Consider the following 11,772-nt stretch of genomic DNA (forward strand, 5'->3'; position numbering starts at 1 on the left):
CTTGAATCCGCAATAAGAATTTTGCGTGCCATAATAATATTGGTATACCAAAAAAATTCATGAGAATATAAATAATAACTGAGCAATGAAAGACATCAGAATTTTGAAAAAAAAACAAAGCAAAAACGCAAAGCAATATCAACAAAAAAATGATCAATGATGAAATTATGTGGGGGAGTGACAAATCTAATAAAATTTAAAAAGAACAGTTAGGCCTTATTGATTTCTGAAATCAATCACATACAACTATATTAATACAAGAAAGCAACATGTAATTATCCACTTTCTCAATGAACTTGTACTTTATTTTACTTTATTGAAAATATATTGGGATATTAATAAACCATGAGAAAAATCAATATCAATAACTGCGGAAAATAAAGTCAAAACACTACATGGATTTGCGATAGTATTGGCGTAAAGTGATTATTTAAGTGCCCAATATAAATGGGAAAAAACTATGAAATCATCAGATTAAAAGTAAATAATTGATTGGAGTTTGTTTTCGTTTTTCAAAAATATGAAAATTCTCAGCAATAACTGTCGAAAGAATGATTGAAATACTGCATGAATTAAACGAGAGTATTGGTGCAAAACGAGCTTGTCAAAGAAGGATTTCTTGAATCCGCAATAAGAATTTTGCGTGCCATAATAATATTGGTATACCAAAAAAATTCATGAGAATATAAATAATAACTGAGCAATGAAAGACATCAGAATTTTGAAAAAAAAAAAAACAAAGCAAAAATGCATAGCAATATCAACAAAAAAATGATCAATGATGAAATTATGTGGGGGAGTGACAAATCTAATAAAATTTAAAAAGAACAGTTAGGCCTTATTGATTTCTGAAATCAATCACATTCAATTATATTAATGCAAGAAAGTAACATGTAATTATCCACTTTCTCAATGAACTTGTACTTTATTTTACTTTAATGAAAATATATTGGGATATTAATAAACCATGAAAAAAATCAGTATCAATAAATGCAGAAAATAAAGTCTAAACACTACATGGATTTGCGATAGTATTGGCGTAAAGTGATTATTTAAGTGCCCAATATAAATGGGAAAAAACTATGAAATCATCAGATTAAAAGTAAATAATTGATTGGAGTTTGTTTTCGTTTTTCAAAAATATGAAAATTCTCAGCAATAACTGTCGAAAGAATGATTGAAATACTGCATGGATTAAACGAGAGTATTGGTGCAAAACGAGCTTGTCAAAGAAGGATTTCTTTAATCCGCAATTAGAATTTTGCGTGCCATAATAATATTGGTATGCCAAAAAAATTCATGAGAATATAAATAATAACTGAGCAATGAAGGACATCAGAATTTCGAAAAAACAAAGCAAAAATTCATAGCAATATCAACAAAAAAATGATCAATGATGAAATTATGTGGGGGACTGACAAATCTAATAAAATTTAAAAATAACAGTTAGGCCTTATTGATTTCTGAAATCAATCACATACAACTATATTAATACAAGAAAGCAACATGTAATTATCCACTTTCTCAATGAACTTGTACTTTATTTTACTTTATTGAAAATATATTGGGATATTAATAAACCATGAGAAAAATCAATATCAATAACTGCGGAAAATAAAGTCAAAACACTACATGGATTTGCGATAGTATTGGCGCAAAGTGATTATTTAAGTGCCCAATATAAATGGGAAAAAACTATGAAATCATCAGATTAAAAGTAAATAATTGATTGGAGTTTGTTTTCGTTTTTCAAAAATATGAAAATTCTCAGCAATAACTGTCGAAAGAATGATTGAAATACTGCATGGATTAAACGAGAGTATTGGTGCAAAACGAGCTTGTCAAAGAAGGATTTCTTGAATCCGCAATAAGAATTTTGCGTGCCATAATAATATTGGTATACCAAAAAAATTCATGAGAATATAAATAATAACTGAGCAATGAAAGACATCAGAATTTCGAAAAAACAAAGCAAAAATGCATAGCAATATCAACAAGAAAATGATCAATGATGAAATTATGTGGGGGACTGACAAATCTAATAAAATTTAAAAATAACAGTTAGGCTTATTGATTTCTGAAATCAATCACATACAATTATATTAATACAAGAAAGCAACATGTAATTATCCACTTTCTCAATGAACTTGCACTTTATTTTACTTTAAAAAGAGACATGAGAGAATAACAAATGTAAAAAATTTTACCTGGTTTGATTCCACAGCAGAGCTTCTTAAGTTGAAGATGAAAACATACTGTAATTTTGTTTTATGATGCCATTTGTTAATTGATAAAGTTTTTATTAAAATATTTTTATTTTAAGAAGATTGCAGGTGGTAATAACATTGTTGTGAGTGAATGATGCAAAAGTTTAAAATAGTGCTGTGGTAATATTTTTATCAGAAAAGAAATTTAAAATTGATTTTCTGAATTCTACATTTCAATATATTCTGAAATAAAAAAAGTGAATTTCTAAATTTATTTTCTTTTATTTCAGAAACAATTTTTTCTTTTTTTAAATCAACATTGGGGACAAGTGAGGGAAGTTAGATATTGGTATATTTTAATTACCTAAAATAAAAAAAAAATAGAAGTTTGTAATTTTTTTTTTTATTCTTTTGTTAGGCTGCATTCTGAAAGACATTTTCCCCCAATTTAATTTTTTTACAGCTAAATGAATTATATTTTTATTACATCATTATTAGGTTCGAATAGAAAATGTCCTCTTTTGTACTTTCAAAGCAAAATATTTACAATACTTCACGAGCAAAAGTAATATATGCAGATTCTGTGTGTAAATATTAGATTGCACCATATCGAAAATTATCCAGTTTCAAGGGGAAACAATTTAGTTGTACAGTGCTATTTTTTTAAATGTTTTTCAGTAAAGGTTGTGATTAAAAATAACAAAAATAATTTTAATTTTTTATAAAATTAAACTGAAAAGAAACACAGATATTATGTTATCCCTTTTGGCGTTAAAATTTGCTTGTTATGACTGATAAATATTTCATTGATAGATACTTCATTGATATATTATCTGATATTGAAAAGGTTGCAATGATTGATAATCACATAATGTAGTTGTATTCATAATTTAGAGCACAATATAATTATACTTCTGATCACTTTAACAACCAAAATACTAAGAAAAACTTACTTATTAAAAATACATTCAAACCAATATAAGAGACCTAAGATAAATTTATATGAGATAGTAGAAGAACAATAGTCTGTCATGCAAAAGGAAATCAGAAGTGTAGAAAGAGCCAGGAAGTATTTAGGTAAAGTCGCTACATACCTACAATGTAAAATAAGAAAACATAAACAACTTATTCTGGGCAAATATTTTCCCTTAAAAGAGTAATGGCTTTTGAAGTAAAAAACCAAATTTGAAGTAAAAGTTGATAGAATTTTAAAAGTAATTGCCAAGATATATATTGCTTTATATTAACTTTTATAGCCATTAATGAAATTAAAAGAACTATATCAAGCATGAATTATAAATTTAATCTATTTTAATGAAACAAATTTATTTGCTCAAATTTAAATTTCTGATTTCAATCTTATTTGCTAAGAAAAATTATCCCTTTCAAACTATATGATTTGAAGCTGTGGAATTTTGCATCCATAAGTTGATAAAAGCTGTGAAACAGTTTTCATTTCTTCTGCCAAATATCCTTTGATATGCTGAGTGCAACCTGCATGTGTAGGGTAATCACATAATCTTGATTATTTTGAATAGTCTATAACTTAAAACTCTTGAAAATCAAATCAGTATGATCGGAATCATCATGAATTTTTTTAAAATCATAACTTAAAATTAGCTTAAAACGAAACTTAATGTTAATTAAAGAGTGGCAGTAATTGCTTATAATGTCAGAAACCACATTCTGGGTAAACGGAATTAGCGGAGCCAAAACTTGTTCTAGGGTGCAGTGATGTTGTTTACAATGAAGTTTTATTTTAATCTTATTTTTGAGAAGAATTAAACTTTAATTTTATTTAATAGAAGTGGGCAAGTGAAAAAATAAAGAATAAAAATTTTCGAAAAAAGATAGCCTCTTTCTCGCTAATATATATGTGGGTTCTCTTTTTAAAAAATGTAGACCAGGACACAGAATTCTAAATTTGAAGAATCTACATAGATATTACACAGTATTATATGATGCTTATTAAGACTAAATTTTAAACCATTTCAGAAATCAGAAGAGAACACTGGTTTGAATTTAAAATTAGTAATTTAAAAGAAGCTTTGTTTCTTGATGACTATAAAAAGAAGAAGAATAAAGCTAATCTTACTTATATGCTCAATTCATTTACAATCTAGATGAATCATAGAAGAAAATAGTATTCAGAAAAACGCGCGAAGTGAAAAAATAAAGAATAAAAATTTTTGAAAAAAGATAGCCTCTTTCTCGCTAATATATATGTGGGTTCTCTTTTTAAAAAATGTAGACCAGGACACAGAATTCTAAATTTGAAGAATCTACATAGATATTACGCAGTATTATATGATGCTTATTAAGACTAAATTTTAAACCATTTCAGAAATCAGAAGAGAACACTGGTTTGAATTTAAAATTAGTAATTTAAAAGAAGCTTTGTTTCTTGATGACTATAAAAAGAAGAAGAATAAAGCTAATCTTACTTATATGCTCAATGCATTTACTATCTAGATGAATCATAGAAGAAAATAGTATTCAGAATACGCGCGAAGTGAAAAAATAAAGAATAAAAATTTTTGAAAAAAGATAGCCTCTTTCTCGCTAATATATACGTGGGTTCTCTTTTTAAAAAATGTAGACCAGGTCACAGAATTCTAAATTTGAAGAATCTACATAGATATTAGGCAGTATTATATGATGCTTATTAAGACTAAATTTTAACCATTTCGAATCAGAACAGAACTCTGGATTGAATTTAAAATTAGTAATTTAAAAGAAGTTTTGTTTCTTGATGGCTATAAAAAGAAGAAGAAAAAAGCTAATCTTACTTATATGCTCAATGCATTTACTATCTAGAGGAATCATAAAAGAAAATAGTATTCAGAATACGCGCGAAGCGTCCTAAACTCAATCCACTCTCAAGAAATTAATATATATTTATATATGTTTAAAAAGAAAACAAGTAGACAATCAAGAAAACATTGTCTTAGAAAATATAAGATATACGTACTCAGTGTTTCATTTCTTCAATGAAGAACAGAATTGGACGCTTTGCTTCGAATATCTGTGTTCTAAAGAAATTCAAAATGTGTAGAATTCTATTGATTGTTGACGTTTCGAAAGATTCAGTGTTATCACAGAAATTGTGCGAAATAGACGCACTAAATCTTTTCAACGTTTAAGTTTGGGTATACTTCAATACAATATCAAATTGTGTTGAATTTATGAACTTAAAACTGTTTCAACTTTTTAATTCGTAATAGAGTTGAAAAACCATATACATCAAATTCTTCAACTTTCTATTTTCGTTCAACTTTTGACAGTTCTCTACTCAACAAGTTTTTTTAAAGTATTTTAGCAGCCGCCGCAGCTGTATCACACTAACCCTACAAAATTGCGGGGCATCTGAAATTTTGGAGCGCCAAGTCTATTATTTCGCCAAGTACTGAGTAAATGTGTTTAGTAAATCAGCTAATGATTTTGGTTAGGAAAAACATAGTAGACTCAGTTTTTCTCTACCACATCATAATTTCTATTAAATAAATTTATTTGACATAATATAATTTCTAAGTTGTAATTATTTAATACTTATAATATTTGTTCTATTATCTTTTCAGTTGACGCCATTATTTTTTAATTAAACAATAAACTTCTTGAAATTAAAAACTGCGTTTTATAAAAGATTTTTCAAAAGTGTAAACTGGGCAAACCTTCATACTTTAGAGTAGTTGTACTCACTCTGTTCTGAAGGAATAGTATTTAAACCTACACAGCAATAATTTAATGTCAAAAAATATTACAAGTGATTATTGAGTTTAAAGAAGTATCAAATAGCTATTTACTGATGAAAAATTACAAATCTGAAATAAAATTGATTAAATTAATTTAGTTTGATTCAGTAATTTAAACTATTTGGAGACAATTCAATCATTTTTTCCCCTTCATCTTAATAATTTATGATTTATTTATTTTTAAATGGATGTTTTTTTTTTCTTCAATTTCCTATTTAACAAGGATATCTGCCAAAATTCTTGATTTTGTCTTTTCTGAATGAAAATTATAACAGATGTGAGTCTTTCTTGATTTTACTTCTAAATCACAGAGAGAAACAACAAGTCTGCTAGATACTGCGTTACAATCTGGTGAACATCAGATCAATAAATGCCCTAAGATGAAGAAAATAAAAAACTTGCATGGTCAAACCGTTTTTCGCTAATTTTTTCCTTTACATGTGTGATATGTTTAAATTACAATATTGTATTTCCCACACCAAGTTCATTTATTTAGTTAACTTAGGATTTTATTGTTTATTGACCATACATTTTTTTTATTTTTAACTTTTTGATATTTTAATTATTATTTATTTAAAAATAATAAGGCTTTTAAATTTTTAAAATTGTAAATCGAATCTTCAGACTGCTATGAAACTTGAAGATGGTTTTCAGTAAAAGAAAGGAAACATTTGCATTTAATTTATTTAAAAAAAAGTTATTGTCTATAGATGGGAGTATGCCAGCTTTGATTTACGGCATAGCAGTTTATCAGTTGGGGCTCGAGATATACTTGGAATGGAGAAATAAATTTTAAATTCAAATAACTCCTTACAATTTAAAAATCCATAAACTGACATTTATTTGAAACACTACATTTTGTGTTTCAAATAGGTATTTTTTTTAAAATAAAAAATTAGATGTTTTTCAATTAAAAGCGAAACTGCTTTCATAAATTTTACATAAAATAAATGTTAAGGACTAATTCTTCAGTATTAGTCCTTATCTTTGATTGAGAAAATTTCAAAATAAAAATTCGCACAGGTAGCATTCCCCAAAAGCAGCTCTGAAGTTGTTAATTAAATTTATTTTTAATCTTTGATGACTTCTGTTGATGCTTCAGCAAGACTGTGATTTCGACAAAAAGAAACATAATTCTTGCGGGGCACAAGAAGAAGGAAGAAAAAACTAGATGAAATGAAAGAGTTTAACATTGACCAATATTATTAACTAATGACTAACAAATGAATAGTTTAATTTAAAACAAATAAAACTTAATATAGTGCAAAAAAGTAAAATATTTTACATTTACTTTTTGTTAAAAAAAATAACTATTTTCGCATTATTTACTGTAATTTTATACGGAATTTTAAATCCGAATACCCTATTTTATTTCATTTTATGACCGTCTTTGAACTGCAAACCAAATTTTTGAGTTTACGTCTACTAATGTTCAACGCCGTAGGTTTGTAATTTTGAACGCAATCCAGAGAACTAGGGATCTCCTGGATCAAGCATTGAGAGAAATTTTGCCTTTGTGGAGGACTTTCTGATGGAACTAACTCGCGTTTGCTTTGCAGGGCGAGAAAAACCAAGAAAACCTTCCAATGTTAGACTGACGGCAAAGGCACTTTAACCCATGTTCCGTCTACCACTAAGGAGATTTCATCTCAGATGGGAGATGGGATCTCAGTGGCGTGGTTATGGGGAGGATTTGGGGGACAAAACTCCTCTGAAATTAAACATTACTTGAATAATGAATTTACGGTAAGTAGGATGTAGATATAAAGAAGTTTTCATTGTTCATTTTTTGTAATTTGAATACTTTATATATACACCGAAGAGCCATTACATTATGACCACTCTGCTAATAACATGTAGAACCACCTTTAGCCCTCAAAACTGCTAGCACCCGTCGTGGCATTGATTCCACAAGATGCTGATAGGTAGTCTGAGATATCTGGTACCAAGCGCTCACCAACTGGTCCTGCAATTCTCTATCATTGCGAGGGGGTAGCGTGGCAGCGAATTTGGTTTTCCAAGTAGGACCACAAATGCTCTATTGGATTAAGGTCAAGTGAATTTGGGGGCCAAGACCTGACTTGAAAGTCAATGGAATGCTCCTCGAACCAATCCATGACGATTTTACCCTTATGGCATGTTGCATTATCCTGTTGGTAAACACCATCCCCCGCAGGAAAAACTGTTGCCATGAATGGGTGAACTATGTTCAAGTAGCTTACAGACGTCAGGGATTGTTCTATGAGGATTATGGGTCCTAATGTGCCCCATGATAACATTGTTCCTGGGTGAGAAACCATGAAAACCTCATGACTCAACAAGCAATTGAAACTAAAATTTTCATATTAGATATCTTTAGAAGCTTTGAATTAGATGATCTTTTCAGAAGAAAATATTTTTACATAAAACTGATTAGATGATTTAAAATAACTAAAGTATCATTGAAATCTGATGAGTATGTTACTTTTTACATAAATGTATTTAAAAAATGAGTAAATAATATTAATCGACTTTAGCGCAACTTTACATTAACAATAAATATTACAGAAGGGTACTGATTCGGGGATTCGAATCACCAACTTGCGACTGATTTCTGATTCGAGTCGCAATTATTTCATTCGAATCAGTTGATTTTATCGGAATAGATTTAAATTATTGTGAACCATAATTTCTTAAATTTTAGTTACTTTTGCTTCATAGTGATGCTATATCATAAATAGTTAAAAATTACTTGTAAAACTCAAGAGATTCTTACACATTTATTATTAAGATTTTTCCTTCCAAAATTTCGTTAAATTCACAAATAAAAAAAAAAAAGAATGAATGAAAGTAAAAAAAGGAATTTCTTCGTAGTTTCTTAAAAACCAACACATTTAAAAATATTTAGAGAAATTAACAACATGTATAAGTAATTATATATTAGCTACAAAATATACTCGATTCGAATTACTGATTTTAATCACTAAATTCGAATCACTGATCTGATTCGCATAATACGAATCACAGAACTGAATCAATTGATTTGAATCACTAATTCGAATAGTGATTTGATTCACATGATCACTTTTGATTCGATTCACATGATTCAAATCATTTAACTCACTCACTAATAAAAATAGCTTGAATCATATCAGTGATAGGAATCACTTAATTTTCATAGTTATATGAATCACTTGACTCGAATCACAGAACCAAATCACTTAAATTGAATCACTGATCCAAATTACTTGAATCAAATCGCTGATCCGAAACTTATTCGAATCATTTTTCTGAATCACCTAATTCGAATCACGAATCAGAATAATATGATTTAAATCACTGATCAGAGTCACTTGATTTGATTTGAATCCCTAATCAGAATCACATGATTTGAACCACTGATCTGAGTTACTTGATTCGAATCACTTGATTTGAATCACTGATCCGATTTACCTGATTTGAATCACTTGATTTGAATCAGCAGTTTCAATTTCTTGATAATAATCACTGGTTCGAATCACTTAATTCAGTGATCCGACTCTAATTATTTGAATTGGTGATCTGAATCGCTTAATTTGAATAGGGATTTTAATCACTTTGTTAGAATCTCTGATCTGAATTATATGATTTTAATCACTAAACTTGAACCACTTGATTCGAATTACTCATCTGAATCACTTCTTTTGAATCACTGATCCGAATAATTTGTTTCGAGTATTATTTAAACTATTTGATATGAATCACTGATTGAAAACAATGATAAAAATTGTGATTCTAATCAGTCAAGCGAATCAAATTATTTGAATTACTATTCGAATCAAGTTATATGGATGACTGATTTGAACTAGGTTATTTAGGTACCTGATTTAAATCAAGTGATTCATATCAGTGCTTCGGATCATGTGATTCGGATAATTGGACTGAAATGATTTGAATGATCAAATCAAAATGTAAGACACGGATCAGTGATTTGAATTACGTGATTCGAACTAAGTTATTTGAATCATGTTATTCAAATCACGTGATTCAAATCAGAATATCGAATCATATTATTCAACTATTTGAATCAAGTGACTGAAACTAGTGATTTGATTCAAGTGATTCAAATGATATTCGAATAAATTAATTGAGATATGGGATTCGATTAAAGTTATTTGGATCAGTTATTCGAATGTGATTCGGCTCTTTGATTTAAGTCAAGTAAATTAAGATCACTGATTCGAATCAAGGTATTCAAATTGCGATAAGATTGATTCGGACCAGTGATTTAGAGCAGCGCTTCGAGTCAAGTGATTCAGACCAGTGATTCCAGTGATGGCTGGTCGATACGAATACCGCATCTGGCCAGCCCCGACCACGGTGCTGACTTGAAATATCCTCAGTGGTAGACGGATCATGGGTTAGAGTCCCTTTGCCGTCAAGCTTATTGTGGGAGGTTTTCGTGGTCTTCCTCTCCATGTAACGCAAGTGCAGTTTAGTTCCGTCGGAAAAGTACTCCACGAAGGCAAATTTCTCTCAATACTTGATCCAGGAGTTCCCTTGTCTTCTAGATTGGGTTCAAAATTACAAGGCTACGGAGTTGAACATTAGTAGTCGTAAACCCACAAAGTGGGTCGGCTGTTCAACGACGGTTCTAAAACATAAAATAAAAATAGGTTCAAAGGTAGTAGGTATTTCTTTTACAATATAGGTTTTTTTCTACAATATATGTTTTTCTTTTTTTACGGCCCAACGAAGCAAAATAGTACCGAAATATACACTAATTAAATGTTTCACATGATCAATATGGTTGGCTGGAATGTTCTCATTTTTCTATGTTGCGCACTGTACGAAAATACATTATAAAATGTGTAAAATGGTGAAGAAAAAAACACTATTGAGTAATAAATACCAAATAAAACACACTAATTATCATGCAAAAAAAAAAAAAAAAAATACGATAGAGGAGTGAAAGTGGATGGCTAGAATATATATTTTTAAAAATTTATCATTCAATATTTTTCTGTGATTTATGGCAGATTGACAATACTGTGATGCTGTTTTATTTTTTTTCTCTCATTTTTTTTGCCGACCCACCTAAAAAAAATAGTACCGAAGTATATACTAATTAAATGTTTCACATGATATGTATGTTTCATATTTTTAGAAATTCACTTTAAAAAAATATATCACCATTCTTCTCAACTTAGATATTTACTTAGATACCACCATTCCTCAAAACTTAAATATGTCAGCAATAAATAAGAGAACGGATTGCGAAGCTATTCGAACGAAAATGCGAATCCGATTCCGGGGGTCGGCGATCTTACTGACTAGGGATTGATATTATTTTTTATAATTCTCCAGCTTATCCTAATTTTTAGACGCCTCATTCGTATCAACCTTTCAGTATGAAGGCAAATGCCAAGAATAATTTTAATAATTATGCCTTTTTATGAGAGTAAATTAAGTGATATTAATGCTTACATATATTATAGGAAAAATGTTAAAAAAGTATTTTTATTATAGATACATCACTTTTATATCCTTTTATCAATTTCATTATCAATTATTGATTCGAATGAACAAGTGATTAAATCAGTGATTTGAATCAACAAGTTATTATATTATTAAATGATTTAATTATCAAATGATTCTAAACCCAAGTGAACTAATTTTATGGATTCGAATCACTTTGATTATTTGTTTCGTCCAACTCTATAAAACACATGTAGATGGCAGCACTTAATCTTCTAATCAAAAGACTAGTAATAAATATTTTAATAACTGTAATAGATGGCAGCACTAAGCTTTCTAATTAAAAGACTTGGAATAAATGTTCTAATAACCGTAAA

General features: G+C 28.9%; 1 protein-coding gene across 4 annotated transcripts in view; it reads right to left on the reverse strand.

Moving 5' to 3' along the window:
• The window catches only part of LOC107447897 (uncharacterized), a 48,716-nt gene extending 43,200 nt beyond the window's left edge, over positions 1-5,516 (reverse strand). Inside the window, exons 1-2 of one of the 4 annotated variants that reach the window (XM_043043919.3) lie at positions 5,179-5,504; positions 2,208-2,255 (exon numbers count right to left, since the gene is read on the reverse strand). The gene's annotated coding sequence lies outside the window, so the exon portion shown is untranslated. Of the gene's footprint in view, positions 1-2,207; positions 2,256-3,160; positions 3,302-5,178 lie in introns of all 4 variants that reach the window. The other 3 variants (XM_016062938.4, XM_016062937.4, XM_043043920.3) reach the window with 3 other exon arrangements.
• Between the last annotated feature and the right edge of the window lie 6,256 nt (positions 5,517-11,772).

This window comes from Parasteatoda tepidariorum, chromosome 11 (assembly GCF_982258835.1).
Source record: "Parasteatoda tepidariorum strain Cologne lab strain chromosome 11, Ptep-v5.0, whole genome shotgun sequence".
NCBI classification, from domain to species: domain Eukaryota; kingdom Metazoa; phylum Arthropoda; class Arachnida; order Araneae; family Theridiidae; genus Parasteatoda; species Parasteatoda tepidariorum.